Source organism: Callorhinchus milii, unplaced genomic scaffold, assembly GCF_018977255.1.
Source record: "Callorhinchus milii isolate IMCB2004 unplaced genomic scaffold, IMCB_Cmil_1.0 Scaffold310, whole genome shotgun sequence".
Classification (NCBI taxonomy): domain Eukaryota; kingdom Metazoa; phylum Chordata; class Chondrichthyes; order Chimaeriformes; family Callorhinchidae; genus Callorhinchus; species Callorhinchus milii.
Window position 1 is genome coordinate 9487 of NW_024705051.1, and position 15778 is coordinate 25264.

The window sequence follows — 15778 nt, forward strand, 5'->3', positions numbered from 1 at the left end:
TGCATGCGAGGATTGACGGCAACGGTGACAAGAGCTCAGTGGACTAACCTAAGAGTGGGATCGAGCGTTCATAAGGTCGTGTTGACCCGACGATGTCCTCTTTTCGCCTAGGCTCGTTCTGCGAGGTGTATGGCCGACTAGCTTGCGCTGGCAAAGCCGCTGTCCGGTGCAACAATGGATGAGTCAGATGTCACGACACCCCAATTTCAGTTCTTGAGTAGACACGGATATCGAGGTCCAGAGTCCAAGGCTATCAAATCGAATTGTGCTGAAAGTTTCGCCCCAGAGGAAATTGTGTTTCAATGTTCACCAGTAGTTCCATTACGGCTATATCAATAGGTGTCCCTAAAAGTGCATGGCATTCAGCCGTTTCACCAAACTTGGCCGTTAGGAGTCTAACGCTATAACGCGTCAGTTGTAAAAGCACAAGTCGGTACAACGTGGCTCCGGTTCGGCGTTATAGTACGATGCGCTGGCCCTTTTTCTCTTGCTTAGTTGTGCCTATATACCCAAGAATGGCTGCTATGTCTAATACCCTATCAGCGAGCCCGCTGTGAGCTATTATAGGACTCATAAATTAAAGATTTATGAGTACCAGATCGAATTCTAATCCCCTGAGGATATTTGGTTTTCGTCGCACGGCAGCTGGGACGAAGCGACCTATAAAACTATCCAAGACCGCTGCCCTCCTTACGTGGACGAATTAGTTTTATACCCGTGTTACCTAGTCTCAAGTTTTTAGACTTCTATGTTTCGACTTCGGCTTTTAATCCTCTGGAGGCTATGTCCTGATGGCTTAAAGAGTGTCTAGTATTACCGGTTTGGAACCTTAGTCCTTATGCATTCTAAATTATACACTGGATAGCCCGCGCCAGGCTGTTACCGGAAGACTGTATGCGGAGTGAAACCACGCTAAACCAAGGGGTAGGTAGCTTGAGTTATACATAGGCGCGTTAACATCTGCATAGTATAGTCGGGACTAGCGTAACAACGGATTATCAGGGACGTTGTCGCGCGTCGAAAGGTCCCTAATTTGCCCCGCCCGGACAACGCACCGGGCAGGCAACATCAGATTGTTCACGTAACGGTAGAACACCAGGGAATGGCTTTCAATCCTACAGCCGGATAGATTGGCGCTGTCCATACAGGATCCACGACGAACCTCTCCCTGGATTCGTAATCCTCTGCCTATAGGGAGTAGACAGGGTCTACCCGCCTTCACGTGTTCCTCGGGCAAACGTCCTATGCGAAGTGGTAGAATGCATCTGCTACATCAGTAAGCCCTTATCTACCCCATGTCCATCTACAAGACATGACCAGCCGTTTACCGGATAGTGTGACATAGAATGTTTTTGCTATTCGGGATACCCTTCGAATTGTACCGCGCGTTTTGAGTTCGTATCAGGTGCTGCATAGCCGTTATGGGCGTCGGTGGACAAGGAGAGCGAATGCATTGTTTAGAAGTAAGGTAAGTAGCCGCGGACCTGACACAATCAACATCTTTACATTTGGGTCCTTAGTGTCAGACTCTAGGACGTGGATCGAGGCGGCCGCTGAACTCATGACACCAGTGAACGGGGTTCTCCTGATAGCTCGATGGAGGACCTTAATAACGCTGGACCATGCTTGTATCAAGTACAATACGCGCAGTCGGCTGGGCCACGCATAGCAGTCCACGGTTCTGTTGTAAACAAACCGGCAATCTCTATCTATCTCCCAATAGGAAGGGTGCTTTTGTCGATATCTCGTTTGAGACGGAGAGGACGCCGTACTTAGCCCGGGAAAATCACGCGGCTCCCTCGCGCTTACTAAGGTACAGTGCTTGTGTCATACCAATTTGATGTCCCACAGTCATGTGGCACTTGCTTCTTTCGCCTTAACGTCACGTGTTGTAGCGGAACTACGACAGTTGGCGCCATGTCTAGTGATTGGGTAGAAAAACGAACTATTAATCCCTTTCTATGGCATTAGCGGGCCGTAAAAGATTAGATCTCCAGAGCAGGCGTAGCGCGAAGGAATGACGCTGGGCACACTCACTTATAGAAACAAACGTGTTCTCCATCAGTCGTCAGGACGGCTCCCATGCTCGGGGTGTGATGATATTTACGTTGTACAAACATAGTGGTACGTACTTTGTTTAGGAAAGCCCATACGCCAGCACACTCATATCAATAGATCGGGATAGGTGGTTACAAAATCCGCGTCGTCCGACCGGACGGGCGCTCACAAATTACGGTGTGTAGGTTAGAAAGATCGACAATCGTAATCTACTCGGCCCGAGAGATACACAAATGCTTATATACACAACCGGAGGATAAAGGCACAGTCTCGACACTAGGGTTTGGTTAATCTAGGATCCCGTCAGGTGATGATGAGACTATGGACTCATACTCAAGGTTCATTCGCAGTATGAACGAACCTGGTGCCTTTAGTCGGCATGATACTAGTGGTAATCGTATCTAAAGCCGTCGAGGCATCGAGTACATCCATCTACGCAGGGTAGGGAACTATGTGTGGAGAGGAACCAATGGATATCTCACTACTTGCTGACCACTGGCCTTTAGAATACGATGTTCCGCGAATACATCCTGGAACTTATCTTGATATCGAGTTCTATACACCGGACTGCACCTATGACTACTGCAGCATGTGTGGTTAGAATGGGCCCTACTGCGTCGATCACAAAGGCTCAGGTTGGTACACTTGCGCATGCTCTTTTCGAACGAAATTCTCCCACGCGGATTTAAGCGGCAACTTTTCGTATTTTCGGCGTAGAGGGATCAGGCGCAGTTTGAACGTCGCCGGGAGGAAAGCGAGATTGTGGTGCTTCCGAACGTGCTTCCTCACCCATGTAACCTCTAAGTGATGCAGGTTAACATCATTGCTCATGCGTGCCCACGAGTCCCGACGACGTGATAGAACACAGAGCCGACCTAGGACTACCCAACGCAGTAAGTCGGACACACGGGAATTCGTCAATCACCTCCCAACTTAATATGCATGGCCCTACTTTGACATGTAATTGAAAGGCACAAGTCATAGCTGCGCGACTAGTGGACTGCGCTGGGCTCGACGCTGGCACGATTAAGTGTAGGCAAGACTTAAGGGGACACGCGGGGTAGGCTAGAATGGTCGCCGTACCTACTCGCGCCTATCTAACCGCGGCATTGCTACCGATCGGGGGGCGGTACGCAATGGAGGTTCCCCCGATCATCTACTGTGCAGCCTTTCGATGCGTGCAAATACGAGGAAAAAGGAAGAGCAATAATGCCCTCGGCAGCAGTTTCGTTTGGAATATACATTCTCGTTGGAGCCGTTACCAAGATACACAGACGACTAATGGCTCGCGTTTATCTTCTCTATCTTCCTTTTGAGGTGGGTCAGGGAAGGGGGTCAGATATGCCTTAGTATCGTAAGATCAGGACCCCGGGGTATCAATTCTCGAATTCAGCCATGGTGGAGGTGTGCAGACTGGAATTGGAGGAGCGGATATGGTTGACTGAAACGTTCTTCCATACCTGCGAATGAACCTACCTCGTTCCAGGTGAGTTAAGTAACGTGGAGATTGACCGAACTAGCACGCCGGCGTTACGGCACGGTAACGAGGCCCGCCAGGCACTGTGGCAAGCGATCGTAGTGGTGCCCCTGAGATAATAACGAAACGCGGCTATTCTCGGCGACAAAAACCCGCATGAAACACAGACACAGGATTTAACGTGCTCCCGGTTATCGTACTTTTAGCATCAGCATAAACAAGGTCTGGCTCCAAAGTAAGAAAGGCCGAAATGATATCTACAGTTATCTAGATTTAGAACTGTCGCGTCATCCTGCCGGACAAAATGCTGCAAAACCATTTTCAGCCGGGAAGGAATTTCTGTCAGTTCAAGCACCGACGAAAGAAAAACACCTTGCAGAAGACTTGTAAGTCAGGATAGACGGATCGTAAAGGCCTTCGGGACAAAAGGGTTATGGGGTTGCCGCAGAACTTTGTACCTACGGCGAGCTCGCGAACGGGAACTACATGCGACAGAAGACTTGGCATCCATTGCAACTCAGTGGTATCTGAGCGCGCGCCGCTAGTCTGCAACCTTGTTCAAATGTGAAAAGCGTAGCACCTGGGCGTTCCGCGGGATCACGCACATACTGGTGAGTCCGTGGCCACAAAAAATACTATTAGCTCCGCTCGTAGACTGGTCTCATAGGAAGCCTCCAGACGTTTCATGTATGTTGAGTACACACTCACAACTATGATCTCAGGCGCAGTCCCAGTGGGCCCATAGAGGCGCATGCGACAATCCGTTTCATCCATTGATAAGGCGTAATTGTGTCTTACAAAGCCTAGTCTCGAAATTTTCTGAATCGCTCTGTTTGCGACTTGAGCTAATACTCGGATCAAAAATGTTTTTAGAGCTGCGGCACATCTCGCCCCTCAGGCAAGGAGTATCTAGGCGTGCGACCTTTTTTGTATATCCCCTTGTTAACATAACGGACAGAATAAAGACTGTCATGGTGGGGTCTGGGTATTTAGAAAGAAGCTGTAAGGTAGGTGAACGGTTCGAGATCTTGGCAGTTGCCGCTATATGCGGTTTAGGCATGATTGGCCTATCTACGTAGAAACACTCCGGTATAAGTTTCGTAATCTGAGCAGAGTGCGTTCGTACCAGCCCACACTTTCGAAAGACGTCGGGGTCGAACCCTGGAGCATGCTTTGTACTAGCCGACGCTGGGTAAGTATGGTCGACGTTCCGTGCCGTCCTGCTCATACCCGCTTGCAGCACAGTAGCTTGAGTTCCAGAGGCAAAGTTACCTCCGACTGGTAGACCAATGCGGAGGGACTTCGGCGAGAATTCATTCTTGGTAGCTGAGCGCGGGGAGCCTAGATGCTGAACGGAGAACACAACGCGGACGCAAGAGTTTGTTTTAGTACCTACAGGTCGTTATGGAGTGCCTTTAGCAGAGAGCTCCTCATGCCAACCATGCGAACGAAGCATACGGGGGAGTAGTTCCGAAAAATAGGAGGGTCGTAAATGAATCAGAGGGTGGTACCAAGATTGCATGAGGATTATATGGACGTTTTCAGGGCGAACTCAATTTTAGATGGGTTCGGTGCTATTCTATATTGTAAATTCCGCGATGAGTTGGAGTGATACCCCGGGCGTATTTCGCGTGATCGACCTCTGTTGATTAAGACTGTTCCCTCATGTGGGTGGAGTTCTGCGGATCCGTTTGACTAGCTTTACTGGGACTCGGTCTACTAGAGTACTTTGCGAGAAACCGACGCTTGTGACGGCACATTCCAGAGATAAGTCCCGATACGTTTTTGCTGCCTGCCCTTGAACACCTCTCTTATGGCCGCAAGAATAACTTACAATGTTAATTAGGGATCATGGGCAGGGCTTCCCAATGGTACACTCGCTGGACTAGTCTTTGTAGTTGGTGTGTACGCAATATTTGCCTGTATCGTTATCGATGTTGCTCTTCCTGAAGGCCCGGCCAAAATAGTGCAAGGGCGCATTGAAGAACATGACCCTGCCATTGATAGGCCAGTCCAAATCCGGGCATCGGAGTTGCGGTCCAGCGGGGAGTACGTCGCAGGCAGAATATGTTAGTTACGCGTCCTTAGTTACAGTACCGCAGCCTAACTCTGGTAGTTACGAGTGAAATGTATGCAATCGATTTGCTTAATCTTCTATTCGCTGATATTGTCCCCGTAGGCGAGTACTATAACGACGCAGAAAGTAAAAAGCGGCAGCCTATTCGGATAGTGCTAAAATGAGCTTATCATACATGTTCTCACTTACCGAACCCGCCCGACCCTAAGCTGGAATCTTCAATCGCATTTGACCATGTTGCACCGCTATGGGGCGACGCGTAATCTAACGCTCTTGAGCGGTGGTCACACGCGGAGCTTAGTACCGCTTCCCTACGCACAGGTCATGAAACCCCATGGCTCAGCGGGCATATGTGTAACTCGTGAAAACTTCGAAACATCATAGCGACTGGGGTTGGATCTAATTCTTAAATTGAAACGGCACAAATGCCTTTGCTCAGGTTTGCTTATCTCGTGCAGAGTTTCGCAGGCAGCAACCTTTATATCAGGTACGCGGGATAGCATAACCTTGCGCCGAGCAGTTTGCATAACCCGAGGAGACCCTACGGGACCCCGCAGGACCGCAGTTAGACCCGGACAGTAAAGCATCGTGAGCCCACGGAGTTGGCGAGAATATAGATGTTCAGGTATTTGGAATAGCTGGCTTGTATCTCATGCAACGCACTTCACGAAAAGTGACGCGGTCTATATTCTTGCAGATGCTCCTTTCCGCGCCTCCGCCTATCATGTGCGCCAACCCTAGGGCGCTTGCTTTCGGATGTCTCTGGGTCTAGATTCTTACATACTGAGCAGTGTTTGTAGCGTGGTCCTATCCCTGAACTGATCATCAACCTTCCTCGTGTCGATATTCTGCCCCCGGCCCTCAATCTAGCAGAAGTTGGACCACGTCATTGAAGACCACGCGTATCTAATAGGATCGAAGCTTCCAACAATTCCTCAAGGATCGGATGCAGATTTGTAGTCGCTAGAGGTATTGTAATAAGTGATGGGTGTCACTTAATCGGGCTAATCCTTAGGAACCAAGATACTATTAGCCAAGTATGCCATTACCTGCTGCCGCGGATATCGCGTATCGTGTGCGTAACTGCTGAGTCGAACAAAATAGAAATGGGTCGTGCCCTGTCAGAATCCGGTACCTTCGTGATCGCTCGTGATGCCAACTCCATAGTAGTTCTGAGGATCAGACTAAAAACGAGCCCCTTTTTCGTGTCTTTGATAACGCCGATTCGCGACATAGTGTGTATCGTCAGTTTGGACGAGAAAGCCTGCTGTATAAAACAAAATATTTGGCGAGGATGCTTTTGTCACGGAACACCTCCTATGGTCGCAAATTGGCGCGGGTACTCGGGTCCAGTGTGTCGACTGACGTCTGAATTTATTGACTCGAGCTCTCGAATCGAACGCAAACTTAGTGAAACGCACGAGCTTTGTAAGATTTATCAGAGGCATCAAGCGATTTACCGCTAGACTCAAACGTCTCCCTTGCTGGCATTACTTTCAAAAGTTGTGATGCTCAAGCCCCCCAGGCGTATTATATGTAAATCGCGAATACTCCAGACGCTAAGCGAGGGCGCAAGTCTCAAAATTCGCGTATCCTACTTGAGGACAGGATCGGCCCGGCAATTGCCTATGTGTAATGACTAAGAACCTTGATCGGACAACGAGCCGTGGAGGCAGCGAATGCGCTGGACAGCGCTCACTATTTTGACAAAGGTCTGATACGACCCGCCACTGCGACCAATTAGATTTTCGCTAAATGGATAGCGCGGCTAGCCCTGCGAACTTGTGAAGATCAGCTTTATCTTGGGGTCCTTTTTGCAAGAGTCCATGACATCAGATGCGCCTGACAACCGCTTAAAATCTCCAGCTTAAACTGTCGGTCATACAAGAGCCATCTAAAAGGGTAGGTTATATCAGACACTAAAAATTTATGATTCGACTTTATTATTGGAGAACAATGGAAGGTGACATACTACAACTACTGAGAACGCTGAAGCTTATTCGATAAACGTACGGGTGAACCGGCGACGCTAGCGGGCCGTCTAAGCATAAGAGATCCATTCCGGCACAAATGAAATATGACGTGCAAAGACGGCGTCATCACTACTCGTCAGCACAAAGTTGGGAAGACGGAGTTGAAGAGACGTCGGAGTATCGCAGGCAAGCTGTTGGATTGTCACCGTTGTACCTATAGGGGACTGAGTTTCTGTAACAAGAACACTACAAGGGTGAACCTACCCCGCGCTTAAAACGGGGAATAGACAAGAAGTTCGCATTAAAAAGCAGTAACAATCGCCGGTGTCCTGTAGCTAAGAGCGAATGGTACATAACCATTCATGTCCATGTATGACCTTCGTTGCGAAGTAGTCAGGAAGGGTATTTCCAACTCCATTAGTGGATTAGACTTTGTCTTTAAATGTAACATAAGGTACTGGCGAGCTACACTTAAGGGGACTGCCTGTTGTAATCTTTACGCTCCCTGGTTTGTTTTTTGCATTACTTGGCAGTAATCTGATCAATTGATGCAAAAAATCTGTGGAGCTAATGGTCGAACACTCGAGATGGACCATCCAAGACGTTAGTACGCCCGACTTTTCGCTATCAAGCCAGAAAACTAAGATCCCACAGAACATACGTGGTTCAGTAAGTTATCCCCTACCCAGATTCTTCCGGGTTATTGTTTAGCACCTTCGACAGAATCGCGCGAAAAATCTACGTACACGCAGAAGTTACACATCCACATCTGGCCTAGGCAGCGCGATGTAAGAAGAAGTACTACGGCTTAATAATAAGGAACATCTTAAATCTTTCCCCACTCAAAGATCCAAGAGCTGTTCATACCCCACTTGCGATAAAAACCTTCCGGTATAGCGCTGAACGACTAGCTTTGGTGCTAGATCATTCTATGACGCAGCGAACACCGATTGTCGAGGCCCCTGACCCACGGCCGATCAGCTCGCCAAATTCGCCGAGGTAGGCTATCGGCTTTGTGTCAAACCTGACGCCGAAACTCTGAAGGCTGTACTGCTGGGGACAGCAGGGACTGGGAAGGCACAGATCCGGCCCTTAGCCCACGCCGCACTTAACGTTGACCGGAGAGCATTATATGGCACAGTTCTTAACCCCTTAGTCATTTGACAGTTCGATCTGCTACCCTGGGGAGAAGTGCCCAACCCCAAAGACCACCAGAGCGTGCTACCCTCTAGTATGTAATTGCTAAATAGGGCTTCGTTGTATCGCTTAACCTCTTCCGACGGGCCCGCCTGATGGGTTCTTTTGCCAGAAAAAGACCTCGTACTAGCTACTCACTAGGAAGTCTTATAGAAGAGCATAGCTCGTACAGATTTTGCTGGTCCTCTAGCGAGTGCGAGAATCGCGAGTCGTTTTGACATAGCCCGACCTATTACGCCATCTTGTTGGCCTAAGGCTGTACCAAAAAGATAGAATAGGAAAGCTTCAATACGATTCACAGCATTGATTTAGCGAGTTTTTCTCGATATCACTCACTGTTAGCAGAAGGTTTACGCAGATAGCTGAGCCACTAGGCGTGATGGGTGGTTGCGTTCCGTGCTGCGATGTTGATAGGACCTCTTAGTGGTGCCCTGCTAGGGGCTTGTGCTCCATTGGGCTAAACAAAGTATGGGTTAAATGACGCTTGCATATGGGGGGGAGCGTATCAGACTAAGATTAAATACAAAAAGATGACAATAGGGACACTTCATGATTTCGGCAATCCATCGTCGGCCGCCGACCGCGTCAGATCTTCATTTATGCGGGAGTTTCACTGTGCGCCATCCGTGCGGTCCAAGTATGTTTCCTACTGCAAAGGCTGACTCTCGGTCACCTGCAGCCACACTTACATGATCTGGACGTGGCCCTTCGCCTTACCGAAACAGAATAAGACACTAGCAAGGCTAAAACTCCTAACCCTTGTTGCTTGCTGAGCCTAAAGGGGTGATGGAGGCATCTGCTTAGGGGACTAGGTGTGGATAAGAATCGTATAGTGCCTATGCTACCGTTACTTTGTTGTGGTCGCCAGAGAGTGCAAGGTTGAGCACTACATCACGCCAACCTAGTGGGCGTTCTTCATCCACTGAATGCGCCAGGGTGCATGCCCAGAAGACGACGGTAGGTGGATCCAGCTGGCTGGATCCCGATACTTCTGGAGGTTAGTATGCGGGTGGAAACCCTCGCACGGACACCTAGTTGGCGACTCCCCGCTTTATAGCTGGATCCTTATACCCCGATACTCAACAGATGTCCGCTATAGACCCCTCAATGACTGTTACCAAGAAATCTGCTCTGCAATTCTTCCGAAACTCGACCGTCGGCAATGGCCGGTGTCGCAATGTGTGTTCACATTGTAGGAATACCTGCGATTATTGCTAGATTGCCCAGGTTTACTTATGCTCGGGTGTAGAAGACGCTTCTGACCCGCTCATACGATGACGATACACATAGCTCGCCTCATCGTTGGATTTATGCCTGATGTAAATATCCTGTAGGCTTATCTAAATCATGACGTCTAATTACGCCACGTTTATTTACGAACAACACCTACCCAGTTCCGACAGGTATGAGACCGGCCGCCGGTCAAGGCAAACGTTAGCCGGCAGTACCACAATCCCAAGTGGTTATTCTAAAAGGTCACATTCCGAAGCTAATCTGTGGTTGGAAGGCGCATCTGCTAGAGCGTAGAAGCCCTTACACGCTAGGGGGAGCATGAGGCACGTGACAGTACTCCCTACGTGACCATCACTCTCACGGAGGCCCGCCGGACGCCTGTTGTGTCTAAGGCAGTGCTGGGGTGAAGACCCGCCCCTGATCAATTTCCGCACTTGAGCGTTGGCGGAGGTACGTCATTTGCCCAATATATTAACAGCGGGCGATCCGTGGCGGATGCAATTGAAAGTTGCTGCATTCTGCGCCTGACTGCATCGCTACGAGACCAGAAGTGAAAAGCGCCTATACATTGAGTGTTTTTTATGTTCTAGCAAGTTTATGGACCACCGGCTCACTGTCATTAGCAACGGATAGTCACTCACGTTTTAAATTCGAAGTCTTCGAAATCACTGAAATACAGAATGGCCCGTCAGGAATAGGGATAGGATGAGACCGTCCGGGGAGGTGCGGTATAAAATAACAATAGTGACAATGGAGTCACAATCTTTATTGACTAAGTCCACGAGCTTCATTTACAGAGAAAACCATCAAGATAGGTTCCTTGTCGGTCACGAGTTAACACTTCTAACGCAACAAGTGGTAGGTCATGGTTAAGTTATGCGGGAACAGGGACATCCACTACTAAAGCTCGCAAGGCAGGCGAACGCATTGGTAGTTCGTTAAGAGGGGTACGAAATTCTATATAGCTACATGACAGACGAGTTTATGTACGGACTCACACAACCGGTAAGTGCTTCTCAGTTCAAAGCGTACCAGACACAAATACAACTAGGAATCCTTATTTGGCGGCTATTACATGCACTAGCAGTGAAATTTCATAAGACATACCTAAAGGGAATACGTAACACATAAGAGCATTGTTGGTTAAGAAGTTCTGTGGCATTAAGATTTATCAATCTATCATGGAACGGAGGGCCAGGTCAAGTCAAGTACTTGCCTCAGGTTTATTTCTCATACGTAGGCCTTGTTTGGCGAGATGCGAGTACCCCGTACATAAACTCTAGTCAATAGGGGCTGACCCACGGGCAACAATCGGTCACACGGCACATTTACCTGGAAAAGTTAATTAAACTTAAGAGTTATACTAAAGCGGGGAAGGTGAACATACTGATGTCCAATCAAAACCCTTTACATACAGGAGGCGAGTATTGGTTACGTGGGAACCAACGAATCAGACTGGACGGAGGAGTTCTCTGATGCGACACTTTATTCTCTTCCGAATGCATCAGACGCTGGTCAAAGCGTAACCAGCCTACGACTTCCTCTGCTGTAGAGCATTGAGCCAAAGAGATCTTAACCAGCTTAGAGGAATAATATAGGGGAGCCGATTAGTCTTCGAGCTCCAATCCGACTCGGGAACGGCAGGGAGTGAAAGGCATATTACATGGCTGAATGTCGCTTATGTGAATATGCAGCCGACCATAGCGGCGCACTCGTGAGGACTTGAGCCCATGATGGTCCGCGTAAGTGCTACGTCCGGTCTTAATAGTCCCTGGCACAGCTGCTCGCACACGAGAGCACTACATATATTACTTGTGGTTCAGCGTATTTGGTTCTCATTCTACATTTCACCGTACACGGGTCGTACTTGTAATTGTCCCAGCCTTTCCGCTAGAGTAGGGGTTAATGACGTCGATGTCCGCCACTCGTTGCGAAGAGATCGTGGGAGAAACAGACTTCACGGAAAAAGAGCTGTCCTCACAGTGGTCCATTGCCGTGTATAGTTAGTCTGCTGGTGTGGGTTGCTAGAATGGCTAGACTGATCTTAAAGTCTTCCACCAGACCCACCTGATCGGCGCCTTTAATTTTGGGCTTGATGCATTATTAGGACCCAACTTTTTCAGCTCTCGGGAAGCGAGAGCAGTCCGGGATCCAGTTAGAGCGCGGACCGGCGCATGAGTACTATCGGAGGGACTAGCTTCCCGCTTCTGCCTGTTTGTCCCACTTGAACCCATGCCTGTCTAATTCTGTTTCTTTGCAAGGAGAGCATATCTGTGATATCGGGTCTATATCGCGAAGAAGGCCATGAAGCCCATCATCGGAGGGCACAGGGCATAAAGTATTAGGGCTTCAAAAAGTTTCCAGTTGACGCCAGGTTTCACAACTGTATAGCCAGAAGGGAGTCGTCTGAACCCTTATATCCGCAAGTATTGCTATATGTGCCGATCTCGTAGGGTTAATGCGGATTGAGATCTCTCCAGCGAGCGTTTCCCGGATAAAGATTCCGATGAGTCAAGCTTAAATACAGTGTCTTCTCTCAACACCGTTCCAAAAAAGAGCTTAGACAAGCCTGGATGCAATAGAATCTCATTGGTCTCGTGCATCCCTAGTCTGTTCATCTTCGTAAAGTCAGTAGCCGTGGCCCACACTTAGCCACCAGATCCGGGAACTACCTAAACGCTCTTTCGATGCCAGCTTGGGAATGTTAGACTTAACTATTTCAGTGCCACGTTAGTCACGGTTCCCTGACGCGCATACCCTTCGGTCTAATACTTAGGATAGCTAATAAAAATGGTTCATAATTTTTATCATATCGCTAATCGGTCGGCAATGTCAACCTGCTTTAAGAGCTTCGATTTAAGCCTTTTACAAGGGGTGAGAGACGGGCTGAAAACCTGGCTTAGTATACCCGCGCGTCCGTGTTTCGCTGGAAGGTATCAATTGTGACTAACGACGGCTTCTTCTCATCCAATCTCATTAATTGTCCACCTGCGGTGTTGTCGATCGATGGGAAACACTCGAGCGTAATTCGCCTCGATTCAACCAACCAAATAGTGGGGCAGCAACCTTTACATGGTGGAGAACGAGCCCGGTCTCACTTGTTATTTGTTCGTCGTGACCTCGTCTGTGCACGTAGAGGGAAAACCAACGTCATAGACTCCTCGTTATGGGAGCGTGCCTTTTAATACAGTTCGCTCCCAGTTGTGGGCTTCATCCAGGACGCGCCAGGCCATTGCACTATTTAGATACAGAGTCTTACCAAGGATTAGCTTGTTTATAATCGATCTTTAGAGGTAAGCAGTTTCCAAGCCACTGGATTCGCTTATTGCGTCTTCGGCCCCGTCGCCGTTATACGGCTATAATACCGGAGGAGAGACTCTTCGGATACCACAAACGTAACGAGTACCTTGGGGATAGGTTAGATTAATTGGCCGACTGACCATGGCTCGGCTTTTGGGAAACGCGTCGGATTATGTATGAGGTCGCCAGGACCCTATATCAGTAAAAGCGAATGAATGTGCAGGGGGTTCGAATTCTAACCTTACCAAAAGTAGACACTACTTCATAACTCTTAGATAGAGGACACGGATGGATTCGATTATCCCAGCGAAACGTGTGGCAGACAACAGCCTACACTAGCGGTTAGCCCTGCAAACAGCGTAATGATAAAAGAACATGTGATATAGAGGGTTCCAGATAGTTCTTGTGGCAGCCCCGGCCATCCGGATCATGGCACGCGTGACGTCTATCTCTCATTCGAAAATTTGGCGGATGTCGCAGGCATCCCTTGTGTATCAAAAGATTTGAAGTAGCGGATCTTCGCCCCCGGGAAGCAACATGTTAGTGTAAAATAATAATCCAGAGACCCACATCTCAGACCGTCCCGACAGTTCCCCTTTTCGCGGAGACTCGATTTGCACAACAGTCGTAAGTGTTTTTTGACGGACATCACGGAGTGCAGGGGGTCTTGCCCACGCATAAACTTGGCCTTTCGTCAGTTACTCCGGCTTTAGTATTAGCAAGCTGAGTATATGTTACCAAAGACCAGCTTAAGTGTTCGACTATTTGCCGCGGACCAACATGCTCGTACTTTTTTGTACCCAGGCGGCGTAGCACCTTATTCGGTCATTGCACGAATTTTGAGAGATTTCCTGTCCTCGCAACCGATTTGAGTTGTGAACGGAATTAACTACCCAGGCTCCTTGTGTAAAAGACCTCGTGTCGAGTAACCGCTTGCTTGTATAAGCTGTTGTGACTCCGTGGCTGACTTGTCGCGGCCAGGGTATCTTAGAGCCGCTGGGCATCCCAACGGCAGGTCATTACTCTGCCGTAATCAACAAGAGATGAAGCGGTTGCACTAACCTGTGGCGGTTAGCAGCGTGGTTGAAATCGGCCACGAAGATGGAACACGGTGTTAGTCGAGATCCTGCTACCCAATCCCCCTAAGTATCATCTCGGAGAGCCGAGCTGTTACCGCACTTGATGTTAGTGCCGATGAATAATATGCACCGTAACATTAGATTAGCTTGGCAGTTAAATGACACAGATATGCCAGGACTTAGCAATCGTTTATGAACCACATGGAATACCTCGATAACTAAGGAAGCACAGAAGGCTTTACTCCTAAAGAATTACCCTCTCTTCCAATGGCTTTCTCGCGCCGCACTGAAGGCATCCGGGACACACGAGATCTGGTAGTATTATGACGCGTGATTACGTTAGCTGCGCCGGAATCTAACTTCCGCAAAGTGCGCGGCCGCGTTTTATACCTGAAAAATATAAGGTTAGATGCAGGGGGACTCCGCCTGTAAATTCGACCAGCATGCCTCATGAGTAAGGCGTGCCGAATAAGAAGTATAGATCTAGCTCAAAAATGGATGAGAGACACGCCACGGTAGCTACACGTCCAAAGAGCCATTGCTGTTACGGTGCTAATACTTGGGATATCGCCGCGAGGGATCGCACTCTGCCATCTTACCAGCCCTCCGCAGCTGCTGAATACGGACAATAACCACGGAGCTCCCCGTAGACCGACCACGGTGTCTTTATGGTGACCGCGAGTCCAGAAGATGACTAAGGCTCTTCGAACAGGTTAGTCTACTAGATGAACTCGATGCTGGGCTTTAAGCAGGAGCCAATTTACCGTTCGGCGGGCTGTCGCCCGCAGCGGGCCAGTCACCATGTAGCTGCCAAGACATTTGTGAGGGGTTCGGCAGGCTTGTCGGCAGCAATTAAACATGACCTGTCGCCTTCACTCAATATAGAGAGACCATGCCTCGAGAAACGGTTCTATAAGGCAATTGTCCCGCTAATGACGGGCCGTTGGAACGGGTAGGAGTCATAGGGCGCGGTCGTGCTCATGATCAACTACACTGAAATGGGCCCAGCACTACGATCCGTACTGCTCTACCGCCGAAAGTTAGGGACTCTCACCTCAGAGCCGCAGGCGATGAGACCGGGTCGCACACCCCTTTTCTCAATGTAGGACTCGAATAATACGTTTGTACTGCGTTACGTCACTACGTAGTGATGCCTTGATCTAAACTTGTTCGGGTGATCGGCGCACCAGGCCCCGTGGCAATTCCATAGCTCTCTGAACCTATTATCGCGCTGTTCCAGTCGCAGGTTTGGTCGCCTAAATTTCGAGCCAGACAAAGCGATCGATTCCAGCGTTCCAGAGTTTGCTGAGAGCAGCGGGACATATTATCCACGTCAGATAACGCACTAAGCAACCCAACTGTGAGCCTAGAATTTTCTTACTGT